Here is a 25,787-nt window from a genome sequence, read left to right as displayed (position 1 = left end):
GGAACCAGCTTACGTTATCCTCGTTTTCATCCAATGGCTAAAATCTCTAAGGCGCTCTACTCATTAGAATTGAGACAGAAAAAATTCCCTGATCCAGAAGGAGAGCTGTAGCTGACCCCAAGCACGTGGCTACTGCATGCTTGGCATCTGTGTAATCACATGGGCTTTCCCTCCTGGAACAAAGGGGGTCCCCTTCCTTAAAGAAAAACCCAGAAGTGGAAAATTAGTTAAACTTTGCTATAAAGGAATTTTTTTTCACCCTGAAAATATGGTTGGCTCAGTCTTTGCTGGCTGCCCCATTGTACAGAGGAGTCTACTTTTGTTAGTTGCCCAGAAGTTCAAAGCCATCAAATTGTTTAAGTTTATTTAAATATTTGTGATCCTTATCAATTGAGACTTTAGAACTTGGAACTACCAATTTCTCAAATATTTGGAAAATGAGAAAGCATCTGTGTTCCTATAAAACTGATTATCAACCACTTATATCTCTGAAACATTCTCGTAAGATTCGACAGAATTTTATTTTTCCCACCTGCACAGCACCCCTCCATCTCAGACTCTCACTGAAGTAGAGTGTATATCGGCCCCTTATGGCCAAAGGCATGTTGCTCCTATTCTTTTGTGTTTTGCAAAATTCTGGAGCCTGACAACAAGTGGGGCAAGCGGTTTTTCAGTGCTCTTGCCTGCTCCAGGCTTGGAAGTCCATCAGCAGTCCAGTAAGCTCGCTCAGCTATATATATTGAGCAGATTTCCCAAACAGCAGTGGAATTGCCAATTCATTTCTGTCAACCTCGTTCCTTGCTTGGGGCATGCCACTTGGAAGGGGTCCCAAATCGTCTTTCCTAACCTTTATTGGGCAGGACAGCTGTCTCTGTAACTTCCAAGATCCCCTCTCACCAGCTGAGCTGGGATCCTGACCAAAGTCCCACAGGCACACAGAGCAGCTAGCAGCACTTTCCCGACAGCTGACAATTCTCACTGGTAGTCACTCAGAGTGCATGACCTGGTTCATTAGGAAGAAGTAGGCGCTGGGAGAAAAGGAGGAGTGACGCTGGGAGAGTGCGGGAAAAATGTGATTCTGAAATTATGGAAAAAGAAAACTGCCGCAACTGCAATGACTGAGCACTGAAGAAGCAGGTTTTCTGGATTGTGGGAGGGCACTCCAGAACGGTCACGGAAGGGCTCTATTTCTATTCATAGTCTTTTTGTAATATGAATTTTCCATGAACTTTTTGAAGACTCCTCATATTTTCCATGTCCATTGTATTTATGCCTCCCCCCCGAGTCAAACATAAATAATATCAAATCCTGTCATCATACAGGCCACTAGAGCCACCTTTCCAGCACACAAATTCAGTGTTACCACAGAGTTCTTCCTTAGCTACCTGGCGTCCATCCTGATTCTCACTGGGCTTATAGCCCTTTGTGAAACCTACTGCCAGGATCGGGCACTTGATTAGAAGATAAGAATCTAGAAGTGTTTGGTCCCTCTGTCCCTCGCTTCCTTCCTTTAAAAAAATAGTCACTGCAAAAAAAAAAATTCATTGCTTATTATACATATTATATTATGTGAGTTTTTCAAAATATAAAAAGCATAGATGAAGATGTCTTTGCCCTCAAGGATATTGTAGCCTGGGAAAATGAGCAAAAGCACAGGAAATGTAAAATGGCTAATAATAATGATAATAATAATATAGTTTATATCACAAGTTAGAGTAGGAGCCATTAAATGCTAAAAGAACAATGCAAAGTGGATGTGCTCAGAAGGGAAAGAATCAGCAGTAGGACTGTAATAGAGCTTTAATGAAAAGACAGGTTTGGGATCCAGGGACATAGTGTGGGTGGGAAGGAGAAGTCTCCCGAGCTTTTTCCTGTTTGGGAGGATCTGCCTGTGACCTCTTTAGAGGAAGGGAGGGGGGTGCCTTTTACCACCGAGTGTCCAGCAGAGGGATAGACCTAGGAGCTTGTTGCACAGGCTGAGCACATGCTGAGTGCAAGGGGGAAATTCTGAACAAAGCCTCAAAGGCATCCGCACTTAGCTCCTGTACCCAAGGCTGTATCTTCCGATATGGAAGATTTCAGGAGCAAAGTATTTTATTTTATTTGCTTTGCTTTGCTGTGATGTTTAAGCTTATAAGGACCACTGTAGACAGAGACTATAAGCCACGGGCATTTCAGGGAAAGGTGGGTTTGATGATGACCAGGAGGGTTGATTTCTCATAACATACCAGATGAGAGTCTTCTAAACAAGAAGCCCCCTTGTGGCACCCAAGGTCTCTGGTTCTCCTTTCAAATAAAGTGGATCCTTCTAGTTTGGAGGCTTACAAGGTTTTCAATGAATAAGATCCTAACATTGCTTTTTCAAGAAGTGCTCATGAACTTGGAATTAATATTTCTTTTATTACAATCAAAGGACTATAAATCAGGAAAAGGTGATTTGTTCAATTCTAGCACAATACCATAGCCAATGAGTCTAGGAGGGGAAATGGCCCAAAACCCATAGCTGTCCAAGTTCCAATTTTTGAATTAAAAAAAATCTAAAATTACCTTTCAAGACATTCTGTTTCACATAAGATTATGGTATATGCATAGGAAATAAAAGAAGGATATTATCTACCCATGAGACTTTTTTTCCCCTTGTGGTATGGATAGTTCAATTTAAATGAAGAATTGTCTTTCGTCCTTCCTACTTCTAAATAGTAATATGTAATCTGATTGGTTCAGCCATGAATAGGTTTACATTTTTCCTCTGACTGCACAGTTGCACACTACCTTAAAATTTGAGGATCTTATTGCTAATTTGCCAGATTTATTGAGTTATTTTTTATTACACTCTTCAGGGGCAAAAGGTAGAAAAAAATCCAATTTCTGATGCAGCTTTAATCTAGTGAATACTGTTGGGAACGAATAGAAATGCAGCCATAAATTCAAAATACACAAAAAATGCGGATGGGTGGGGTGGAAAAGAAATTTATTTATGTCACTTAGAAAGCTGGCATCCCCACTTCCCAGTGATAAGGGACACAATATAACAGGCAGCTCCAGAAATGCACAGGCAGCAGCAAATTTCAGGAAAATTCCATTCATTTTCTTGGGCCTGCAACAATTATTAGGTGAGTTTGGTGTTATTTGTTTTTAATTATAAAACTTCAGGAATCAAAGTGCCTTGGGACTATACATACTCCTCATAAGGCTTGGATCAAGAGCACTTCCCAGCCTACAAACTTGGGCAGTGCTGCTATCTTTTTTTAAAAGATTCATTTATTTACTTGAAAGGCAGAGTTACAGATATGGGGGAGAGGCAGAGAGAGAGAGAGAGAGAGAGAGAATCTTCCATCCTCTGGTTCCCTCCCCAAGTAGCCACAGTAGCTACAGCTGGGCCAGGCTGAACCAAGGAGCCAGGAGCTTCTTCCAAGTCTCCCACCTGGTTGCAGGGGCCCACAGACTTGGGCTGTCCCTCCTTTATTTTCCCAGGTACGTTAGCAGGGAGCTGGGTTGGAAGTGCAGCAGCTGGAGTGAAACCGGCACCCAGGTGGGATGCTGGTGCTGTAGACCATCTTAAACCACCATGCCACAGCGCAGGCTCTGAGCAGCTCTTCTTACTGATACTGGTCATGAGGGTGTCTGTGAAATACAAAGATGAGTTGTCCTGTCCGGACGGTTCACACAATGAATTCTTTGGTTTTGTCCCTGTAGTGCTGAGAACTGTGGCTGAGCCAAAGGAAACCTATAATATGTGTTTCTTGAACTGAGAAAGTCTTTTCATGCCTAATAGGGGTTGATACTGTGGTTTTAGACTCTGAGTTCATAAAGAAATGTATAGACTGAGTGAATCACCATAAAAAGTAAGACTACTATTATGGTTAATTTTTATGCATCAACTTTGCTAAGGGATACCCAGATAGTTGATAAAATGTTGTTTCAGGGTCAGGGTGTATGAGGTTGTTTCAGAAAGACATTGGCTTTTGAATCAGTAGACAAAGTTAAGAAGATCCATGGCCACCAATGTGGACAGAGCTCATTCAATCATCTATTGAGGGCCTGGATAGAAATAAATGACAGAGAAAGGGTACATTCTCTTTCTTTCCCCCTGATCTAGAACATCCATCTTCTCTTGTCCTCAGACATCCAGAGCTTCTGGTTCATGGACCTTTGAACTTTAGGACTTTACCAGGGAGGTCTGGTTCTTAGTCATCCAAATTCTGAATGAATTATACCACTGGCTTTTCTGGTTCTTCAGCTTGCTGACAGCGTATTGTGAAATTTCTTTTGTCCCATAATATTATGAGCGAATTTCAATAACTCTTCCCTCCTTCCGTCCCTCTCTCCTTCCCTCCCTCCCTTTCTCTCTCTCTCTCTCCTCCCCTTCCCCTCCCCCTCCCACCTTCCTTCCCCCAACCCTCTGCTCCTGTTGGTTCTGTTTGCCTAGAGGACTAGAGGACGTTGACTAATGTTAGGCACTATTTAACATCCTATCTTCTCAAAAAACAAGAAAAGATTCTCTTTATATTTTCTCTGTTAACGCTGTATGAGTTCTGATGAATTACAGAATCCTCAAAACTTCTACTATTTTTCTAAAGTGTTTTTTTCATGGTCGTTTCTTGTCCTTTTCTTTAATCTACTCACTGAAATTATGTTTCTGGTCATTTTAAAAACTCCGAGATGGCCACCAAGAAAGTTGGGCTCATGATGTTCACAGGCAGCACAGTCCAGTGGAGGTGGTACAGTCGTAGGTAAGCACGCCATCCGCAGGGGGCACCCAGAATGCCTGTGTGCGCTCGCTCTGTGCCTCAGCACAAGCTCACGCTAGAACTTCGGAGCTTGTTTGTTACTGCCCCCTAGCTCCACAACAAGCAGCTCAGGATCACGTCTTCTGAGTCTTTCGGTGCACTCCACTCTGGTATAGGTGCTGTTACTTTGTGCTCTCACAAACATCGATGTATTCACTAATGTTATTACTTCTCTGTCTTAGGCTGCTGACTTCATTTTCCCTGGCACACAACACACACACACACACCACACACACATACAAGAATTAGGAACCCTTCTTCATCCCTATTGTCTCTTATTTTTTAAAGGTTTATTTTATCCATTTGAAAGAGTTAGAGAGAGGCAGAGATAGAGAGGTCTTCCATTCGCTGGTTCACTCCCTAAATGACTGCAATAGGCTGAGCTGAACAGATCTGAAGCCATGAGCCAGGATTCTCCTCCAGGTCTCCTATGTGTGTGCAGGGGCCTGAAGGCTTGGGCCATCCTCCTTTGCCCTCCCAGGTGCATCAGCAGGGAGCTGGATTGGAAGTAGAGCAGCTGGGACTGGAACCGGCACCCACAAGGGATGCCGGCAGTGTAGGCCAAGGCTGTAACCCACTGTGCCACAGTGCTGGCCCCTCTATTGTCTCTTTAACTAGCATAACGTCGGGCAGATTTGCAGGATGCCCTACATGTTACCAAATAAATGAGTAAGGCTCTTTCAAAGAAATTAGCCAGTATATCTTGGCAAATAGAAACATGGTTAGAGGACATCAGGAGGGGAAAAAGCTGCATGAGCATTTCTTGGGTTTATATGATTTGTAAAGAAAACTGAAGTCCTGCTCAAGGATGCCAGCCTTGGGCTCTCTAGCACTGGAAGGATGCCCTCTGCCATTCCACAGACTGTTTCCCTGATAAGGTTAGAATAGTTCTTATCATTCTCTTGAGAATACAGAACAATCACCTCTTCATGTATGTCTGTAAGATGCTCAAGCACAGGGATACTCAAGGCCAGATCAGCACAAGGCAATGTCTTTAAGGATTAAGGTCTCACTTCATTGAGCTTGAGTCCATGGCTTCACTGGATCTGTTCAATGGACTGACTACTACTTACGGGAAAAGAAGGACCATGAACTTCATAGGACAAAAATTCTGTACAACCCGGAGGGAAAAGATAAAGCTGTTTCCACAAGCATATTAATACTCACTGAGCCTTTCAGACAGGCAGAGAACAGAACCAAATAGGAGTTCAGGCAGGGACTAGAACTACAACTAAATCCTTCTTGAACATATGCTGGCCTTTGCTCATCAAATAATGAGGAGCTTAAAGTTAGATTAGTGAAAGAACTTCAGGGAGAGAGAGTTATGAAGGAAAAGGGAGAGGAAAGTCTTGGGGTGGTGAGAAATTCAATGGATTACAACTGGACTCTGTGAAAGGGTTTTGTCGCAAAGTAGAACTAATAGATGTAATGCACATAATCTCCTTAGCTGACCACAACCCTACCTTGTTCAGGCTTTCAGTGTCACATGGAGAGATAAGAGAGATTAAGTAAAGGATTCTCATTAAGTAGAGCAGGAGAGTAGCACCCTCTTCTGAATTATAATTAGATCCTCAAGTGCAGTGTTGCCATGGACCAACTAATGAATTCTGAGCCTCCGTATACTCATAGGTAAATTGAGGGATAATTTGCTCAGTAAGTCAGAGGAAGCCATTTCCTTTCTTGTTTTTATCCTGACCTGCCTAAGGAACTATAACTATCAAACTGACCAAGCCCAAAGCAGAGATTGTTTCCGATGCTGCATATATAAACTACAGCAGATCTGAGGGTGCAGCAGAAGGAAGCCTGAAATAGCAAATTCAGAGAAGAGGTGCTGCAGAGATTCCATCTTTAGCCTCACACATTATGCCTTTGTTTTAAAAGAGGCAGAAATCTAAGGAGGGAACTGGAACAATTTGCTCTGGGCTGGTGACAAATCCTGTGGGCTGTTTTGTGGCAAAAGGAGCTGCTATCTCATTGTCAGCTCTCTCCTCTCTCTTTTCTGATGTGTCAAGATAACTCAGACTTTTTTTCCCAACTTATATGATCCTCTATCCAAACATGAGTTGAGAACCTACCGTGTACTAGAGATGGAAAATAAAAAAATTCTGTTTGACATAGTCTCTGCCTTAGAGGAACTCACAGTCCAGAGAGGGGGATATGGAGACACACATATACATGTATATCAACATATATATGTGTATATATGTACACATACACATATCTTCGTATCTATATACACACATAATTTTTTGTTACAGTGTTGATGCTGTAACAAATACACAGAGCACAAGGGTGTACATTCCACCTGTTTTGGAAGTGAGCTTTGTTAACTGTGCCCATGCCAGTGTCTTCATTGCATTCCTTTTCAAATTTAACATTGAGCTATCTGTAACTGTGCAAGAACCTTCAGGCTGCTACAAGTAGGAAACAAGTTGTCTACCTTAAGTGCTGGGTAATCCACAAGTCAGGTTATCAGTCCTGTATCACAAATAGGTGGACTGGGACTTCAAGGGGGCAAGGAGATTGTCTGCTTCAGTGTGTTTCAAATCCTCCAGGAGCCTTAGTAAGCATGGATTGTTGATTTCTACCTTGAGACTTTCTGATTCAGTAGGTTGGGGGTGAGGAGGTGGAATCCGTAATTCTAACAAGTTTCCAGATGACCCTAATTTGCTAGTCTGGGGATGACACTCTGAGAGGCATTGCTGTAGTGTTAGTATCTGGTGGAGCTGAGAATTGAACCCAAGTCTATTTTTCTGGCATAACTGTGCCCTTTCTGCTATACCACACTCTCTCCTCTCACATAGTATTATTACACAGAATGAGGGTTGGAAACACAGATACGCTACTGCCTTTTCCAGATTGGGTGACCAACCCTATACCCCAGGATGCCTTGGCTAGTTCTTTTTTCTATCTTTTTGGCATATGGATGCTAGCTTTCCCCTTTCCTCTAATATGGATCCCAGGTTGGATAACACATTGGATGCTCATTCTACCGTTAGAGATTCACAGCCCAATAATTCACAGTAACATTTTAAAGACTTGAAGAGGCTATTGAACTTTGTTTAACCCAGTGTTCTCACACTTATTTAAGCATAGTGCCTTGTAATTCTACTTAGGTAATGCTTTTTAACACTTGGGTGAATGCTGACTCTCATGCATTTTCTTGTGTTCCATTTTTATATAGCTGGCCAACAAGAAAGTGGACTCTGAAGCGCTGTACCTTAGCCTCTATCTTTCCCCGGCACCTTGCCGGGCACATGTTAGACTCTCTATCAGCGAGTGTTGATTAAAACTGAATAAGGGCAAAAAACTGAAACCACCCTCCCAAACAAACAGGCACTATGATACTGTTTTTCAGTAGAAACTTTACCAAATAGGGCAAAATTTCTGTGTTCACTCTCACATTACAAAGTTTTGAACTCTGAGTAGAGCATTGGGTTGTGGGGTGAGGGGAAGCCTACCAAAAGGACCATGTATTCTTTCAGTTTATCTCTGGTTTTCTGAGGTGAGGCAGACATTGAAGAGCCTTCTCACAAGAAATGGGTTTGTGATTGTGAAACTCTTCACCCTAGAAGCTCGATCTCTCTGACATCAAAGAGAGGGGAAGGGATCTCTTCTCCGGACAGCTCTGTCATATCCCCCACTGGGGTTTTTGCTGTTCACCACCTGGCTGTTTCCTAACAGGTGGAAACAAAAGGCAAGCAGTCCTGTTGGCTTGACACACTTGAGGGCAGGGAGGGGTCTGTTCATCCACATTGTTCATAATCATAATAAATGAATCTAAAAGGCCATATCTATGTAGGATCCAGTAGGTGTCTAATACTATGGAGAATGTATGTACATACCTGCACACACACAACTCTATTCAATTTATAAAAGTGGGCTTGTAGAAAATCCCTTACTGTATGCATGAGACAATTATTTCTGCAAAAGAGACAAGCTTTCCCAGTCCCAAGTGTACTTCCTAGTACGTAGCTGACAAATATTAAAGAGGTATCTGTTCAAACACCAGGCAGAATTTTAGAACCACTCCCAGTCCACGTCCTTCTTTGATATTCATGTACCCATTTTTCTCTGGTTGACATTTTTCAGCTTGTATGCCCTCTTTAGGATGCTTCTCTTTACCTGCCATGTGGGCTGGAAACCCTTTCCCTTTCCTTGATTCTGGTGCTCTGATGTCCTGTTAAAACTGTTTACATCTGTCCTCCAGTGAATGCAGAAGGGGATGTTGTCACTCATGTATGTGCTTCATGCCACAAGGCCTGATAGATTTGTGCTCCGAGAGTATTTGTTGAACCCTACTGAGCTGCGTATGGGGGGCTCTTCTGTCCTTGAACCCCAAGAATATGGGTGATACCTCAAGAGAAGTAGAATGTCCTCCTGCCAAGACATTGAATGTGGACACTTACAGGGTGAAAAAAAATGTAGACATTAAAATGGTCATGTCCTGTCCTTCCAAAGGGCTACAGCCCATAAACAGGCATACGACAGATCTGTGATACCATAATGTCATGGGTAATATGATGAGTAAAAATAGATATCTGAACAGCCCTTTGGGTGATGACAATTGAAAAAAGATCAAAAAACTGCTCTGGAATGTATTTGTGGAAAAATAGAGGCTACAGACTCAAGTCTAGATTTCCTGTGTCCTCACTTTGAAGGGAAGGTGACTTGCAAATAGCAGGTATTCAATAAAGATAAGCTGATAATTAAAAAAAAAATAAAATTTTGTTAGGGGGGAGAGAGAGAGAAAACAGGAATGCATGACTATGTCAGACATAGCAAGCTTACCCCCTGCCTGCAACAGCTTGGGCTAGGCCAGACCAAAGCTGAGATCTAGGACAGCAACGCAGATTGTGAGCATGTGTGGCAGAAACCCAGCTGATTCATCACGGCAGCCCCCAAGCATCAGCCGGAAGCTGTGATCTGGAACCAGAGCAGGTATCTGAACCCAGGTACGCTAATGTGGGATGCAGGCATCACAATCTAGCATTTTCACGGATACAGTCAGTGCCCACCCCTTAGCTGAATGATTGATTGCTCCTCTAACTTTTTCCCCTCAAGACCACCACAGGACATCTTTTCTGTACAGATTGCTGCCTGTCATGTAAAATTTGCATTCTCATTGACTGTCTCATGGTCATTACATTTATTACTCAAGTGAAATAAAACAGCCCTAGCTGAATACTTTCTTGGACAATGGCATGACATCCACAGCATGAGATAAATAACACTCACTCAAATCTGGCTGGGTTAAAAAGTTTATCTGGGATACACTCCATATTCTCAGGCTTGACTGTTAACTTTAGAGTGTAGGGTAGCTCAAGTCTAGAAAGGTGACTAAAATTCCTGTCTATCCTTAGCCAGTGGCTGCTCCTTTTAGAAATTCATGTTTGTCCTATAGCCACATTGATTAACAGCTCCAAAGGGCCTATAACTGGACCATGGAAATCAGCTTTCTGAAAGCATTCCCGTTTGTATGAATCACAAGGAGCTACCGCCAAGGGCTTTTTCAGAGGATGTCGGGGACTTGTGAGCTGTTTCCTCTTTATTCTATACCTAGTTATTAATATTCTTGCCAGGACTAGCAATGCTTTCTTGCTTTTCTCCCTTGGGTGAGCTCTTTTCTCTCTTACTTCTTGCCACTTTCTTTTCCCCTTCTTCTATATACCTTGATCTATTTATTTCCTCCATTCCCATTCAGTGTCTGTTTTCCTTTGGGCAATTGTCCTGAATTATTTAATAGTTGCTGCAATTTTATTTCCCTATTTATCCCGTCCCCCTTTTTGGGTTTGTCTCAGTTCCCTTTGGCTCATGTATGCAACTCATGCAGCAACTCTTTTCTATTGAAACCATAAATCACGGCTGGGGAGACACTGTTTGGACACTAGATGGGAGTGGTACAGTCCCAGGTGGGTGGGCAGGGGAGGTGCATGCATCAGTGACTTGCTTTCAGGAGGTTACAGATCTGATCATTTTTCTGGGAGCACAGCAGGTAGCCTGTAATTGGTAATGAAGATTCATCTTTCCATCATTACGCTAGCTAGACTCCGCAGAACTTCACTGTGTCTGCAGTTTTCACAGTTTTCCACTGAGCTTTTCTCCTGCAATCTCTGGGTCAATGTGAAAGGGAAATAATTTTGATATTAAGAAAAACAAAGATACTCAAACATTTGGGAAACTTGTACTTAGTGTTACAGAACACTGCAAAATTGGATGCAGGGGTTACTATAGAATCTTCCCCAAACTGATTCTGTTCTCATGCACGTAGCCAGTGGATAAGTGACACTGTGGTGATGAGCAGAAGTAGGTATTCATTGCAAAGCACAGAACAAGAAACCAGGTAGCTTTTCACGTAATCTTCAGACTCCAAGAGGAGTTAGGATGAAGGTTTTTATAGATTGAAGTTGGGCATGAAAGGTCCACGCTCAGCCTGGGTCCAAGCTCTTAGTTGGTCGGCAGTAGGGAATTTTGATGATGGGAAACTCGGGTCCAGTCAGGCTGGGGGCTACATGCTGGTGGTCATTATCTCTTGCTTGGGGTCTGGTGTTCTTGGAATGGAAACTCCTCAAGGCAAGACTGAAGAACAAGGTGCTGTCTATAGGGAAGATAAATGACCTCATGAGTTTCCTGTTCAGGGACCCAGTTAGGACCAGCTGTACCCTTCCTTTAACTCAAATGAGCCAATTTTAAAAAGAGATTGATTTGCAATCATAAAAGCAAGGCAAAGGAACTTTAAGCCAAAGGAGGGGAGCTGGTAGACCACGGGAAAGTAGGACCTGGTGAAATCCAGCATCTCATCCAAGGCATGGTTCCAGGGCTCAGTTTCATTGGTCCTTTTCTAATCTCTTTTAAATGTCCTTTTTTTTTCCTTGGGAGAGTTTTGTCTCTTGCAGCCCTCCCACTGTTTTTTTCCAATATGGAAATAAAAGGATTGTAGAATAACATGATTCAGTGCAGAATGAGAGCCTTCTACCAAGAAAGATTACAATTAGGAGGAAGCCTAAACCGAAAGGGAAAAGCTCTGGCAGCAGTTCAGTCTTCTGTCAGTCCAGTGATGGAGACACTTTTGGACTGACAGCAGCTCCTACTGTTGTTTTGTAAATGTTTGCTGTTATTGTTTCCTGCTGGTGAAGTTATCTGGGGGGGAACCGGTCACATACCTTGTGACATTTTTTTGTCAGCTGCTGTTCAGGCTACTCTCAGGCCTAATTTTGTGACAGGGATTGGATCCTGTTGTTGGAGAGTGCTTCCAAAACTTTGTGGAAGGGGACTAAGGGCTTACATCTGCCAGTGGTCATTCACATCCTCCTTACTCAATTATGAAGCTTGGTCATTCAGCTGATTTTCTTTAAGATTTGTATTATTTATTTGAGAAACAGAGTTACAGAGAGAGGGGGAGAGGCAGAAAGAAAGGTCTTCCATCCACTGGGTCACTCCTCAAATAGCTGGAGCTGGGACAATCCAAAGCCAAGAGCCAGGAGCTTCAACTGGGTCTTCCCATGTGGGTGCAGGGGCCATCTTCTGCTTTCCCAGACCATAGCAGAGAGCTGGATCAGAAGAGGAGCAGTGGAGACTCGAACCGATGCCCATATGGGATGTCATTGCTCCAGGTAGAGGCTTAGCCAGCTATGCCACAGCGCTGGCCCCCAATTGATATTCATCAATTCCTATAGGCAAGGCAATGAGGAACGGGGATATCTTCCACTAAATGATACAAAGATAACAAAAATCTTGTCTTGTGTCTTTATATCCATGGTTAAGTCCTTACCTTCTAGTAGGAGAGAGAAAATATTTCAGTGTTCCCTAAACTGTGGTCACTTTGGAATAATAGAGCCATGTGGTATTAATGAGTAATTGAGAAAAAATGGGATTCACGTTTAGAAAAATGGCACAACACTGGGAAAAATAAAGGTAAATAATGTTGTTTCCCCATAGCACTTCACAAAATGTTTATATGGTAGTGGATAAGTGGTGGTAGGACCACTGAAATCCCCCAGATTTTATCTTGAGAAAGGCTGTCTTACCAATGTGGAAAGCGGTTAAGTGGTACAATAGAGAAGCAAATAGTGTGGGTTGAGTGAGTGGAGGGTTACTTTCGAACTGGGAAAATGAAGGACTCTATCGAGGAGATTGTGTTTAAATTGAACTTGAGAGGATAGGTAGATTTTAGAATTGGGATTTGTGAGGGCAGGGTGTTTAGAAGAAAGGCACCTGAAAATAAAATCAAAGAGTAGAAAGAAAAGCTTGTAGCACAGTCAATAATGGTGGATAAGAACAGAAGAAGTAGATTACAATTCTGAAAGACTTGACCTGGATGAAGGGACCCTTTTTCATTTTTTACAGTATAAATGATAAGCACTTCCTCATTCAAGTCATAAAAAACTCCTTCAAGAACAATGACTTGCACGGAGTTTAAAAGCTGGAGCAATGGAGAGAGGCTTCGTAGCTGTGTCTTGAAGCCAGCTGTCTCCCATCACATACTGTAGTCTCTGAGAAAATGAGGATGACTTACAGGCCTGCTTGGGTTCTGGTGGTCACTGAATACATGTTCCAAGTGATATTGCACCATAGTCTCTGATATGCGGTAATTGTGGAATCAATGCTAATTGCGTTAATTACTTCTTCTTGGAAGAGAAAAAAGTATATTCAGGCATTCTAAAAATATATAAAGCACAGGTAAACTCTGTCTGCTTTCATCATCTTCCGTGAATTCCTTTATATTTAGTTCACTGTGATCCAGATTTACATTTGTATTTGTACTTTTTAAAAAAGGAAATTTGGTCATATCAGCTTTCATTTTCTGTATCTTTGGGGGTTTCATTTTTCGTAATGTGTGTCCTATTCTTAGTGGGTTTTGTGCTAGGTGTTCAACAACTGGCTCTCCTGTAAAATACACACACACACAGCTTATTATGAACCTTAATGATATAAAGAATATGTAGTACAAACTTACAAATAATAGCAACATACAACAATACTATTTATGGTAAATTCCAGAAAGCCAAATGATTACCATATAATCTTTGTTGATATTTGAGTTCTTTTATCTGTAGGTAATCTATGGCTGCAATTGATGAAAAAGAAAGTCCCTTTTCTTTATATTGGAAAGATGAAAGTAAAAACAATAAAAATGTGTATCAGTAATTTATTTATCAATGGCGTGAGAAAGCTTTTTGCTGAATTAGAATATCTCCTTAAATTTTGTGTTGGTAGCAATGTGAAAACTACAGAATTACAGAAATAAGTTGATTTTATTCATTGTTATGATTTTTCAAGACTTTTAAAAGTCAAGAAAAATAAGATAGCAAGTCAAACCCTCTTTGTAGCATAGGCTGATTTCTGTTACATAGGCATTCCCACCATGGTCAATTTGAGGAATGGCAAAATGCAGTAAATTAATAATTAGGAAGTGCTGAATTTTGAGGATTTGTTTTAAATATAATTTATCGAGCTATAAATTAATTTAATTTTAAATAATTATGGTGTCTAACAACTGACTCTCAAACTTCCTGAAAGTTTAACAGTCAGATGTTGATTGATCAGACCACCATAGCAGGGGGTTCTCGCTAAAGTGACTTAGCTAGATTCTTGCTAAGACTGGATCATATAAGGAAGTACACAAATGGGCCTAGGAGAAGGTTCAGGAGCCTGACTAAAGTTTGCTCAAGTAAAAACATCTTTGTCACAGTGAATTAGCTGAAGGTGGCATTTGTGTTTTCTGAAGATAGTGTTTTTTTTTTTTTAAAACATCGATGGCGATATGCTGAACAGCCCTTTGTCCTGCTTTCTGCCTGCAGCTTCTTGCATTGTAAAGGAGGAATTTTCGGCTTCAATTTTCCAGCATAGACCTGTCTCCACTGGAGCCATTTTAATTTGGTTCTAGAACACCCCTCAATCCTGCCTGCTTTAATCTCGTCACAGCAGTTTCCAATAACATTTCTGGGCTCACGTTTCAGCTACTCGGCATCAGCAGTTTTAAAATGAATGCTGTATTTCACAGGCAGGCACATGATTAAGCACTAAGTAAAATATCACCATTCTGGCCCTGGTTTCACAGGGTACTCTGATGGGCTTTCAGTTCCTGAAACAAATGCCTGCATGGAGATTTGGTCAGTTCACCAGCATCCCAACTTTGCTTAATGATTAACTGTGGTTCCAGTTTAAGCCATCAAAATGCATCCTCCCCAGGATCATCTCTGAATTCTATATGTAAATGAATAAATGTGGGATTGTGAGGACATCATTTGTCCATGTTGATACTTTTTATAATGCTGTATCTCATTCTGTAACTCATGAATAACTTAGGACAAAATGTAAGAAGTTTTTGAAGCTGTTCTAAAGCAACCGTATCCTGCTGAAGGCAGAGTTAGTTCTAATAACTAAAATTGGAATGAAAAAAATCAAACAAACATGGCTGCACAGGTGTGGCTGTCCAAGCACAGCGAATTAATGTAAGCATTGTTCTCCAGGGTCAGTTACCTCTGTATTTGCTCCCAGAATACTCTTCAAAATAATGCAGCTTGGGGCCCACGCTGTGGAGCTGTGACTTAGCAGGTAAAGCTGCCACCTGCAGTGCTGGCATCCCATACGGGCGCCAGTTCAAAATCCGGCTGCTCCACTTCCCTTCCTGCTCTCCGGTATGGCCTGGGAAAGCAGTAGAAGATGGCCCAAGTCCTGGGGCCCCTGCACTTGAGTGGGAGACTTGGAGGAGGTTCCAGGCTCCTGGCTCCAGGCTTCGGGTCAGCACAGCTCCGGTCATTGTGGCCAATTGGGGAGTGAACCAGCGGTTAGAAGAACTCTCTCTATCTGCCTCTCCTTCTCTCTCTATGTAACTCTGACTTTCAACTAAATAAATAAATATTAAAAAAAATGCAGCGCAACATTGGGGCTGGAAGTCCAAAATTGGTTTTCCAGCAAGAGAATGTTTATAGGAAAATGTTTAATAAGAGATTTATTTATTTAGTTGAAAGGCAGAGTGACATACAAACACACACAGAGAAGGAGGGAGAGGCAGAGGGAAGGAGAGCTTGATCTTCCATTCACTGGTTCACTCTAAATGTCTGCAATGGCCTGAGCTGGTCAGCCAGGAGCTGAGGATTCTATCCTGGTCTCACAAACGGTTGGCAGGGTGCAAGTCTTCAGGCCATCCTCTGCTGTTTTCCCAGGCACATGAATGGGGAGCTGGAGTGGAAGAGGGGGCAGCTCACACTGGAACCCCTGCTAAGATATTGGCTGCAGGCATGGCAAGTGTGGCTTAAGCTGGGTTCACACAGTGCTGCTGGCCCCGCTCCCAGCAGGAGAATGTGTAAAGGCATACTCCCCTGCGCAGACTATTTCCACTGGACTTCACTGTGCTGACCTGGGTTTTTATTCCTTATAGCATACCTGTGGTTTTGAGCTGTTTTTCCCAGGGTATTACTATATAGGCTCTTCTGCAATGTCACTCCCCACCAAGAGAGTCATTATCGATGGCATGAATGGCTTGTTGGTGCCCCAAATATCTTTAGAGTTCTTGTTTTTTCTCTGCTCCTATCTTATGCAAAGACAAATTTATCACTTATCTTAATTTGGATTATGAAATCCAGTAATTGCCAAGGCAGTGCAGTGATTTTCACGAGCTCTAAGACCTACAATGTTTGTTATCGGGTACGGCAGAGATGGGTTGGCATACCAGCACATGTAGGCTGAGAAAAATAGGACAAGTGTGTGTTTGATAATTTTCCAGAGAAATGGATTTGCTACTGTTCTCAAATGCATCTCTGAGAAGGACATTCTGAATGTTAAAAATCCAGATCCCCAACTGCCACCACAGAGCTGTGTAGCCACTGTATCCATACGTGGGGATCTTTTCTTTAAACTAACTAACCTTTCTACTCTCCTTCCTTTTCTCTTCTTTCTAACCTTCCAAGTGAGCACATTTCCTAATAGCAGTTCGACAAATTTTTGATAGAATGGAAGTCTCCTATAGAACTCACAGATAAAGGTGTATATATGTGTTGTATAATAAGGGGCAATCATCAAATGTTAGATGTTATCTCCATAAATTATCATAACTGATTTTTCTTTTATCAATCATATGCACTTGTTTGTAAGGATGAAGCAATGAGCAATATAAAAGTGTAAAATATTGAATCTTAGATCTATTTCTGTCAATCTCTATAACCCAAGCACCTGCATTTCTCACCCATAATGTTGCTATAATTTCCTATTTTGTCTACCTGCTTGCATTGTTGCTGTTCCACAATCCACTCTACAGCTTCTGTGTTGCACTTTTATGAATACGAGCCAGATCATATCACAAAATGTACACTCAGAGCAAAATCCAAACACCCTATCTTGGCCGTGTAACAAAGCTCTACGGGATCTGGCTCCCATGTACCTCTCCCATGTCTTCTCTCCCCTTTTCACCTCAGCTACCTCAGTGCTGCCATGCTGCCTTCTTTTCTGTATTTGTAACAAATGAAGTCTGCCATGTTGTGACCTTTGCACATGGCCTGGGACACCTTACTCTCCTTGATATCGTCATTCAGTTTTCAGTGTAAATAGCATTTCATAGCAGAGGCTTTTCTTGACCACGCTAAATGTATTATCTATGCTTTTCATCTTTGTCGTAGCATCCAATTTTGATTCTTTTTATGGCTTAGAGCATTATTTCATTTGTTCTTATGTATTTGTTTTTTGTTTATATTTGTTCATGAAGAATTAGTTTCTCTCTAAACATGATGGAACTCAATGAAAAGAGAGAAATCTTCCATCTTAATATCATTTCATTAGTGCTTATAATGGTGCATGGCACATTCAAGTGTACTCAGTAAATATTCAAATAAATACATGCAAATATGCCACAGGCAAAGAGAAGTGTGTCACTGAGATTTCATACGCCCTCACTTCCCTCTGTACCCAGCTTAGATTCCATGATCATGATAATATCCATCTGTATATTCCTCAGCTCCCTTGGCCACCTTTCCTTCCAGCTATTATCCTCAGGTGGAACTCTAGTGCTGGATAAATCCAAGTGTCCACCTACTCTTAGCCTGAACTGAGGTACATGAATTGGAATAGAGAGACACAAATTGGCCATCTGGTTCCACCTTAAACCCACGATCATAAACTTCAAATGGGACTTTGGTTCAGCCTTATTAATAATGCTAACACATTTAACTGTTCTAAGACTCATAGTTTTTCAGATTTAAATATCTTTGAAATGAAGATGTAATTGACAATCAGTGGCAACCTCTATCTGATATTATTCCTGAAGAGTATGGCTCAATTGAAAGACAACCGCTTTAGTTTTCATTCAGAAACCATGTAAGGCCCATTTGAAGAAAGATTCTGAGTCTTGTTTCTGATTTGAAAATCTTCCATTAACACTTTCTGATAGAAAAACATCTAACTTGCAGAAAGGGCGTCTGTATTCGCACTCTACAGTCCCCTCTTCTCATTCTCTAATTGTTTCCATGGAGATCTTAACAAAATGTTTGGAATAAGTAATATATTCATATAGTTCAAAAATCAAAACAATTGAAAAGTTTGCAGCGAGAAGTACTGCTTCCATTTCTGTCCCATCTTCTAGCCTCTTCTCTCTCCCCTAAGAGCCAATCCATTTTATTAAGTATATGTATCTTCCTAATGATTATTTATGCAAATATAATCCAAAGTAAGCAGATATTACTTTTTTTTCATTCTTACTAAAAGAGTGTCATTAAACTCTGGTTTCTCCACATAACAATAGATACTAGAGGTCATTGCTTATTAGTGCTTAGCGTTTCCTTCATGATGTCTTCAGTTGTAGACCTTCCACTAAGCAGTTATTCCATGGTTTGTCTAAATGCCACCTGGATTATTTTCAAACAATTGTTGTTATGAAAATGCTGCAATGACTTTAAGCAAACATAATATCATATGGATATTTGACCCAGTGCACTTGCTATGTCAAAGAGGACATGCATTTTGTAAGTTGAACTGTGTTCCTAGAAAGATATGTTCAACTCCCAATCTTTAGAACCTACAAATGTGACGTTAGCAGGAAAGAGGATTCTTGTAGATATAATCAAGTTCAGATGAGATCATGTTGGATTACGGTGGGCCCTAATCTAGTGATTAGCGCCCTTACAAGATGAGAGAAATGTGGACAGAAACAGAAGAAAGGATGTCATGTGAAGTTGGAGGCAGAGATCGGAGTGATGCAGCTACAAACCAAGGAATGCCAATGATTGCCAGGAACCACCAGAAGCTAGCAAGAGGCAAGGGAGGAGTCTTCTGCAGAGCCTTCCCCATGGCTTGCCAGTAACTTGATTAAGGACTTCTGGTCTCCACAACTGTGAGAGAATGCATTTCTGTTGTGTTGAGACACTAAGTCCATAGCACCTTGTAATAGCAGCCCTCGGCAACTACTAAAATGCATTTGTAAATGTGAGACACAGTTCTGGGTTACCATCCAGGGCCATGCTACCCCCTTAGTAGCAATCACAGCAAGGATTGCTATCCTCTAGCTTTACCAACCTGGAATGTTGTCCATCTGATAGGTAAGAACGATGCTACCTCATAGAGTCCTAGTTTCTATTTTCTGTTTTATGAGTATGTATTTTATTATATATTTAAAGTCTGTTATCTTTTTTGACGAATTCTCTATCTTTTGGCATACTTTTCTGTTTGGTTATTGCGTTTTGTTTCAGCTTGTAATTATACTGGAGGATTTAGTTCTTTGTGGAATATATTGCAAATAGAGTTTCCAGTACATCACTTGTCTTTTGAAGTATTACTTAGCTAAATTTTTCTTTATTTATTAACCTTTTGTGTGGCTCCTGGAATTTGAGTCATAGTTAGCAAAGTTTTCTCTATTCCAAGTGTAGAAAGTACTTCACCCATGTCTTCTTCAAGAACCTTTTTTCTTTCTTTATCAAGCAGTTCATTGGAAATCTTGGAAGGATGAAGTTAGATCCAACTATATCTTTTTCCAGATGGCACATACTTTATTTCAACACCATTTATTCTTGAAATGTTACCTTTATGATACACTCAATTCTCATATATATTTGGATCTATTTCTGGAAAGTTTATTCTGTTTATTGGCCTGTTTTTCTACTCATGTTGCAATAGAAATATGTCTTAATTTTTGAAGTTTTGCAATAATGTTTTAAAATGTGGAAAGCTTAGTTAATTTCACTTTATTTTTTTCTGGTGGACTAACTGATTAATACCGCCAACCCTTCTATTTTATCTATACTGCTGTTCGCCAGATTCCCCAGGGACTCTACACTATTAAGACAAGACTGATTTTCAGTTCTCACCTAACTATATCAGCCAGTAACAATTGTTGTAGTTGCATAGTTCATCCCTAGTAAATATGGGTACTTGTTTTAGGTATATCCTTCTAAGGTGTTCTTTCTACATCTGTGGTTGTTTCTGCTTTGTCCCCCTTGCACATTCTTTCTCATTTCCCTGATCGGTGTTCATGTTCCAAGTGTCCCATGGCTTGCTAGTATGCCATCTTCAGCACTCTTTCCATACTCATTTTCTAGATGATTTCATTAAGAGACAGGGCTTTAAAAACCATCTAAAGCATAATGTTGACCACATTTTTATGTCTCAAAGCAGATTCTCTTCCATATACTCCAGGCTCTTATGCCCAACTATGCTAAAAATTATTTTCCACAAAACTGAATTAATGGTTACTTCTAAAATATTCTTTTCTTCCCAGGTGAACAGACCAAAAATCTTGTAATAATCCTTAAATCTTCTTTCTCTTTCACACCACAATCTATTCCATCAGCAAATCCTAGAAATTTTACATTTAAAAAAATTTCTGGAATCCAACCAAATCACAATATCTCTGCTCCTTATGCTTTGGTCCAAGCTATGGTCATCCCTTGCCAGAATTATTGCAGTATCTGCTTTCCTGGGCTCTCTGCCTCTCCCTGTAGTCTATTATTCAGGATGAAATCAGATGGGTAATGTATAAGTCAAGAGTCAGCTTGTGTCAGTTTTCTACTTAATATTTTCCTTAGCAGTAACGTGTCACACTCAGACTGAGCAAAGCCTTCCTCATGATCCAAAGGCCTTAACCATGGAGATTTCCACAATGACCTTGCCTTCTACCCTTGCACATTCTCCTCCAGCATGATCTTTCTTGTAGTTCCTCAACCTCTCAGCACTTTTCCAACACCAAACTTTACACTTGCTATTCTTAATGCAAAAAAAAAAAATGCTAACTTCTTCATAATACTACAAAGTAAGGGTTATTATCCTAAATTCTGTGGCCTCTCCATGATGAGAAAGGTTTTATTAGCCTTACAGTTATTAAGTAGCAGTACTAGCACTTTGACCTGGGTCTATGGGAATTAAGATACTCTTTCTACTATAAGGGTTTTTTGGTTGCTTGTTCTATCTCTGTTAGGTCACCTGGAGCACCTTTCTGGGTAACGTATCTTGGCCTTCATTCATTATGAGAAGAGGACTCCAGTCTAGGTGATCTCTCTACCGACTCAGATATTTACCAGGTCCGTGACTCTTGCAGAATCTCCGCTAGTGCTCAAGGTGAGGACATGAATGATTTTGGTGAAATGCAGAATATAGATCAGCATTACAGCAGAGGGAAATGGACTATTGTGGAAGGATGAAAGTACCAAAGACATTTTTCTTGTTACTATTTAAGTATTTTTTCCTCGGTCTGTTTTCTTGACTGCAGATTATTTGAATACAGTGTCCACATGTGAATAAACTACCTCACCTGTACACGGTACCCTTCTCACCACCTCCCTTGTCAGGCCAAGCAGTCAGGATAGACACAGGTGAAAACTTCGTGAACTCAAAGGAACTTCTGTTTCTATTTCTTACACATAAAAGTGTTGTCTACACATACATCTTGCTCATTCTACTTAGTCAGGATGGAAGTTAAATCACACCAAAATATAATGGTGTACCTATAATGTGCTGTCACAGGGTCGCATTTCCTAACTCCACAGTGTCAGAGCCAGCACAGCACCACTCCTGCCTCTTCCAGTTCTTTCTCAGCTTCGCCAGGGGGTCCTTGCCTCACTCCACCTGCCTTAGTGCTGCTCCTGCCATTTCCTTGTGATGCCATCGTTTCGCCTGCAGTTGGTTTTCCTCTCCTGAAAACATGACCTGGGGATGAGCCCTTCTCTGAATTCCCCCAGCCTTCTACCTCCAGTCTCCTACACCTGCCAGGCTATCAGTCTGCATTTTATGTGTTCATTGTAAGTTCTTTTTTATTTCCCTTTGAGGAATCTGGGTAATTTTGCTAGTGAATGGGGTAGAAGTTGCGTTATAGAGGATCAGTTATCACTGCTCCACGCTTCTGTGGCAAACTAATCCACTCAACTTTGGGGGTGCTGCCTTTTGTATTTCCTTTCAGTCCGACTAAATCCACCTTAGAGCCTCATCCCACAAAGATGGGAAAGAATGAAAGCTCAGATTTCTTTGAGGATTCTACAATCAAAGGAGTGCTTAGGCCCAGGATTCTAACACTCACAGGGCTAGTCCAGGAGCAGCATTCCTTAACCAAGATGTGAAGAGAAGCCCTCAAGGTAAGTTATTATTGAAAAAAACAAAATCAAACACTAAAACGATAACATAGTAAGGGCACCATCCCAGGGCTCTGCCCACTCCGCTATGCTGTTATGTCTGAGTGCCTGTTCCCCCACATCTGTGTTGCCTGTGGTCTGCACCAGAGGAAATGATGCTGTAACACAGGACCAGAGAACTCACTGTTGTTTATCACTCACAACTCAGTCTTCACGTTACCATGGTAGGTAGGGACTATTATTTTTTGCCATTTTACAGAATCAGAAATGTGGGCCTACGTTATGTCATAGTGGGTTAAGCCACAGTCTGCGAGGCTGGCATCCCATATGGGCACTGGTTGGAGACCTGGCTGCTCCACTTCCAATCCAAGTTCCTGCTTATGTGCCTGGGAGAGTGGTAGAAGATGGCCCAAGACTTTTGGCCCCTGCCACCTGGCTTCAGCCTGGCACAGCCCTAGCTGCTTGGGTGAGTGAAGCAGTGGATGGAATCTCTTTTTCTCTCTGTAATTCTGAAATTTTTTTTAAAAAAGAGAGAATCAGGCTGTTAAGAAAGTAGAGCAAGGTCACACAGAAAGTAAGTGGTGAATGCAAGATTGAAGCCCAGGTGCTGTGGCCCTGGAATCCAGGCAGTGAACACGCATCATTCTTTGTCCTGTGAACTCAGCATGGCCACTCCGCTGTCCTGGAATTGAGGCACACTGCATCACCAGTTGAGGGTGTTGCATCACTCTCTCATGCTCACTCAGCTTTGCGAAGAAGCCTAGATCTTTCTAATCCCACAGGCTGCATTCGTTTCTCTTTCAGTCTGTAGCAGCAGGAATTAAAGTGCGTTGCCTCTTCAAACGTGATATGTTACATTTGTGATCTTGGAAGAGGGGGCTTGTCAGTGTGCTGAGTGCCCTCCTGTGGGAGACCCCAGAAAGCTCACTGAGCCCTGTGCCTTGTGGGGATCCAGCAAAAAGACGGCTGTCTGAGAACTGGGAAGCAGGCTCTCATGGATGCCCCATCTGTAGGTGCTTTGACCTTGGATTTTCCAGCCTTCAGGACAGTACGAAGTGAATTTTCATTGTTTACAAGCCACCCAGGTTTGGCAATTTATTACATTAGCCAGTACAGAGCAAGACACATGTATTCCCCCTTGGTTCCTTCTGTTACACACACAGACTCCCTGAGGGAGCAACGGAGTGTCCTTGCCGCCCACGCTGAGTGTGTCCCAGCTTGCTCATAAGAGCAGGCATGAGCACAGGTGGGCAGTAAAGGGGCCCAGCGGGATCCCGGGGACTCCCTGAGGTCACCTGAGCCCCGGGAATGCTCTGCTATGACCCACTTTCCTAGCATTTATTACCAGAGCCACACCAATGTGATAAAAAAGAAAACCCAGAGACAGACTCTACAAAGGAGCACACTGAGAGAAAACCCAGGCTAAAAATAAACTCTGTTTATAGTACACACACCCTCCCTCCTAGTGCTGAATCTCAGGCACGGAGGCAGAATTTAATCATTTCATCCGCCGATGCGAGGGCCTCTGTGGTTTAATATGCACACATCACAGATTTCAAATGTTGCTGCTGCAGTTCAGTCTTCAACACCAACCTAGCTGTCTCTTTGACTTGAAATGTGTTCTAAAATGTATAATGAAGGTCTATTGAAACCAATAAAGCGTCTCCGGAAAATACTGGTTTAAGTCACACAGCCAATTCTCTTTTTCATAAATCCAATTTGTATTATTTGGTTGAAGGGACTGTGCTCTGAGCCCTGACATAAGCGAGAGCTGACTGTCCAGACTTTTGTGGAAAAAAATCAGAGCATTGATCTCATGTGTTAGCTTTGTCAGGCCTCGCCTGCCTCTGTGTCTCTGCACACCTTTCTCCCCAAGGTTGAAAGTTGCCTGACCAGCAGGGTTGGCCCTTCTCTAACCTCTGCATCCAAGGAACTCGCTTTCCTCTGGGTGAGAGGAGTGGCACAGGCATGCAGGGGGCCTGGCCTCAGAATGTGCTCCACTCCCCACCCATCAGTCCATGTTTGCTTCTGAGACGCCAGCCTCACATTACACCTCGGCCTCCGACCGAGCGCCAGCTCTTTCTGCTCAAGTCCCTGCCTGATTCTTCTGAGAATGGAGACCCTCAAGTGCGTAGGCTAATCCTCCTCATCTCTAAATCCAGGGGCTCTCAACCTCTGCACTGTTACTACTCTGGTTTCCTAACAAGTGGAGTGCTTGAAAGATAGAAACTCATTATCAAAACAAAGACAAGCCATGTTAAAGTGTAGTCTAATGGTTGAAATGCATATATTCCACATTGGAGTACCTGGACTTGATCCTTGGCTCTGTCTCCTGACTCCAGCTTCCTGCCAGTGCAGACCCTGGAAAAAAACAGGTGATAGCTCAAGTGATTGAATTCCTACGACTGAATTCCTACCACGCATGCAAGAGACCTGGATTGCATTCCCAGTTTCAGCCCCTGCCCAACCCTAGCCATTGTGTGCATTTGGGGACTGAGCCACTGGATGAGACATCTCTCTGCTACCCTTTCTTCCTCTGTGTATTTTTCTCTATCTTTTTGCCTCTCAAAAAAAATATTTTTTTTAACTTCAGAACTAAATATCCAGAGGCATTAGGGTTAACTGGTGATGATGGGAAGCTGACAGTTTTGTGTATTAATTTCTCCTTAGTCTTCCTGCTTTTGCAGGAAAAGTCCTCCTCTTCATCAATTCCTTTCAAACTGCATGTAAACCTGCATTGTCCGGAACGCTGTGATAATTAAAACTCCCATACAGCCTAGGGTGTGATTATCAAAGCCTTGAAGAAAGTCATGTTTTTGTTGGATCTCCATGAGGTTACTGTGAGAAATCTAACAGGATTAATTCGGAGACATAGACTAAAAGTCTACTGTGTGCCAAGTGCTGGGGATAGCAGATGATTAAAGGACAGTTTCTACTCTCCAGGACTTCGTGGCCCAGAAGGAAATGCAGATAAATAAATGATCACAGGACAATGTGCAACTAGTAGTACACAGGGCTCTGGGAGCACAGACAAAGGAGTGATTTTTTCATTCATTCACGCATTTATTGAGCACTAAGTACAGGCTAGACAGGCATAGTGTGATGGTGAGAAGGAACATGAAAAATAAATGAAAAGATCAAAGGTAAGAAAGGCATATAGTCTGGCTTTTCCCCCCTTGTGAAATTGTTACTTTTCTCAGGAAGAAATAGTAAGAGAAATCTTTTGATCTCTGTGCTCTATCATATAAGTATTTTTTAAAATTCTACCTTTTCTAACTGCTACCTTTGATTCTGAATTCATATGTGTGCTCGATTAACCCAGACAAAACCAAAGAAATGTTTGACAATTTCCCAAGCATTTATGGCTATTATAAACATTCACTGTCCTGCTCAAATTAATGTAGAAGGGGCTCTAGTTAATACAGTTACTATGTATGCTTGATATAATTTG

The 25,787-nt window shown here is 41.8% G+C and overlaps 1 long non-coding RNA gene across 1 annotated transcript in view; it reads left to right on the top strand.

The window, feature by feature from the left end:
- The window catches only part of LOC127490327 (uncharacterized), a 292,752-nt gene extending 271,357 nt beyond the window's left edge, over positions 1–21,395 (top strand). Inside the window, exon 4 of the long non-coding RNA XR_007918252.2 lies at positions 21,190–21,395. This is a non-coding gene — a long non-coding RNA (uncharacterized lncRNA). The remainder of the gene's footprint in view (positions 1–21,189) is intronic.
- The last annotated feature ends 4,392 nt before the right edge of the window (positions 21,396–25,787 follow it).

Source organism: Oryctolagus cuniculus, chromosome 2 (assembly GCF_964237555.1).
Source record: "Oryctolagus cuniculus chromosome 2, mOryCun1.1, whole genome shotgun sequence".
Taxonomy (NCBI): Eukaryota; Metazoa; Chordata; class Mammalia; order Lagomorpha; family Leporidae; genus Oryctolagus; species Oryctolagus cuniculus.
The sequence above is the reverse complement of the archived record's forward strand: the minus strand, read 5'-3'. Positions and strand labels throughout refer to the sequence as shown.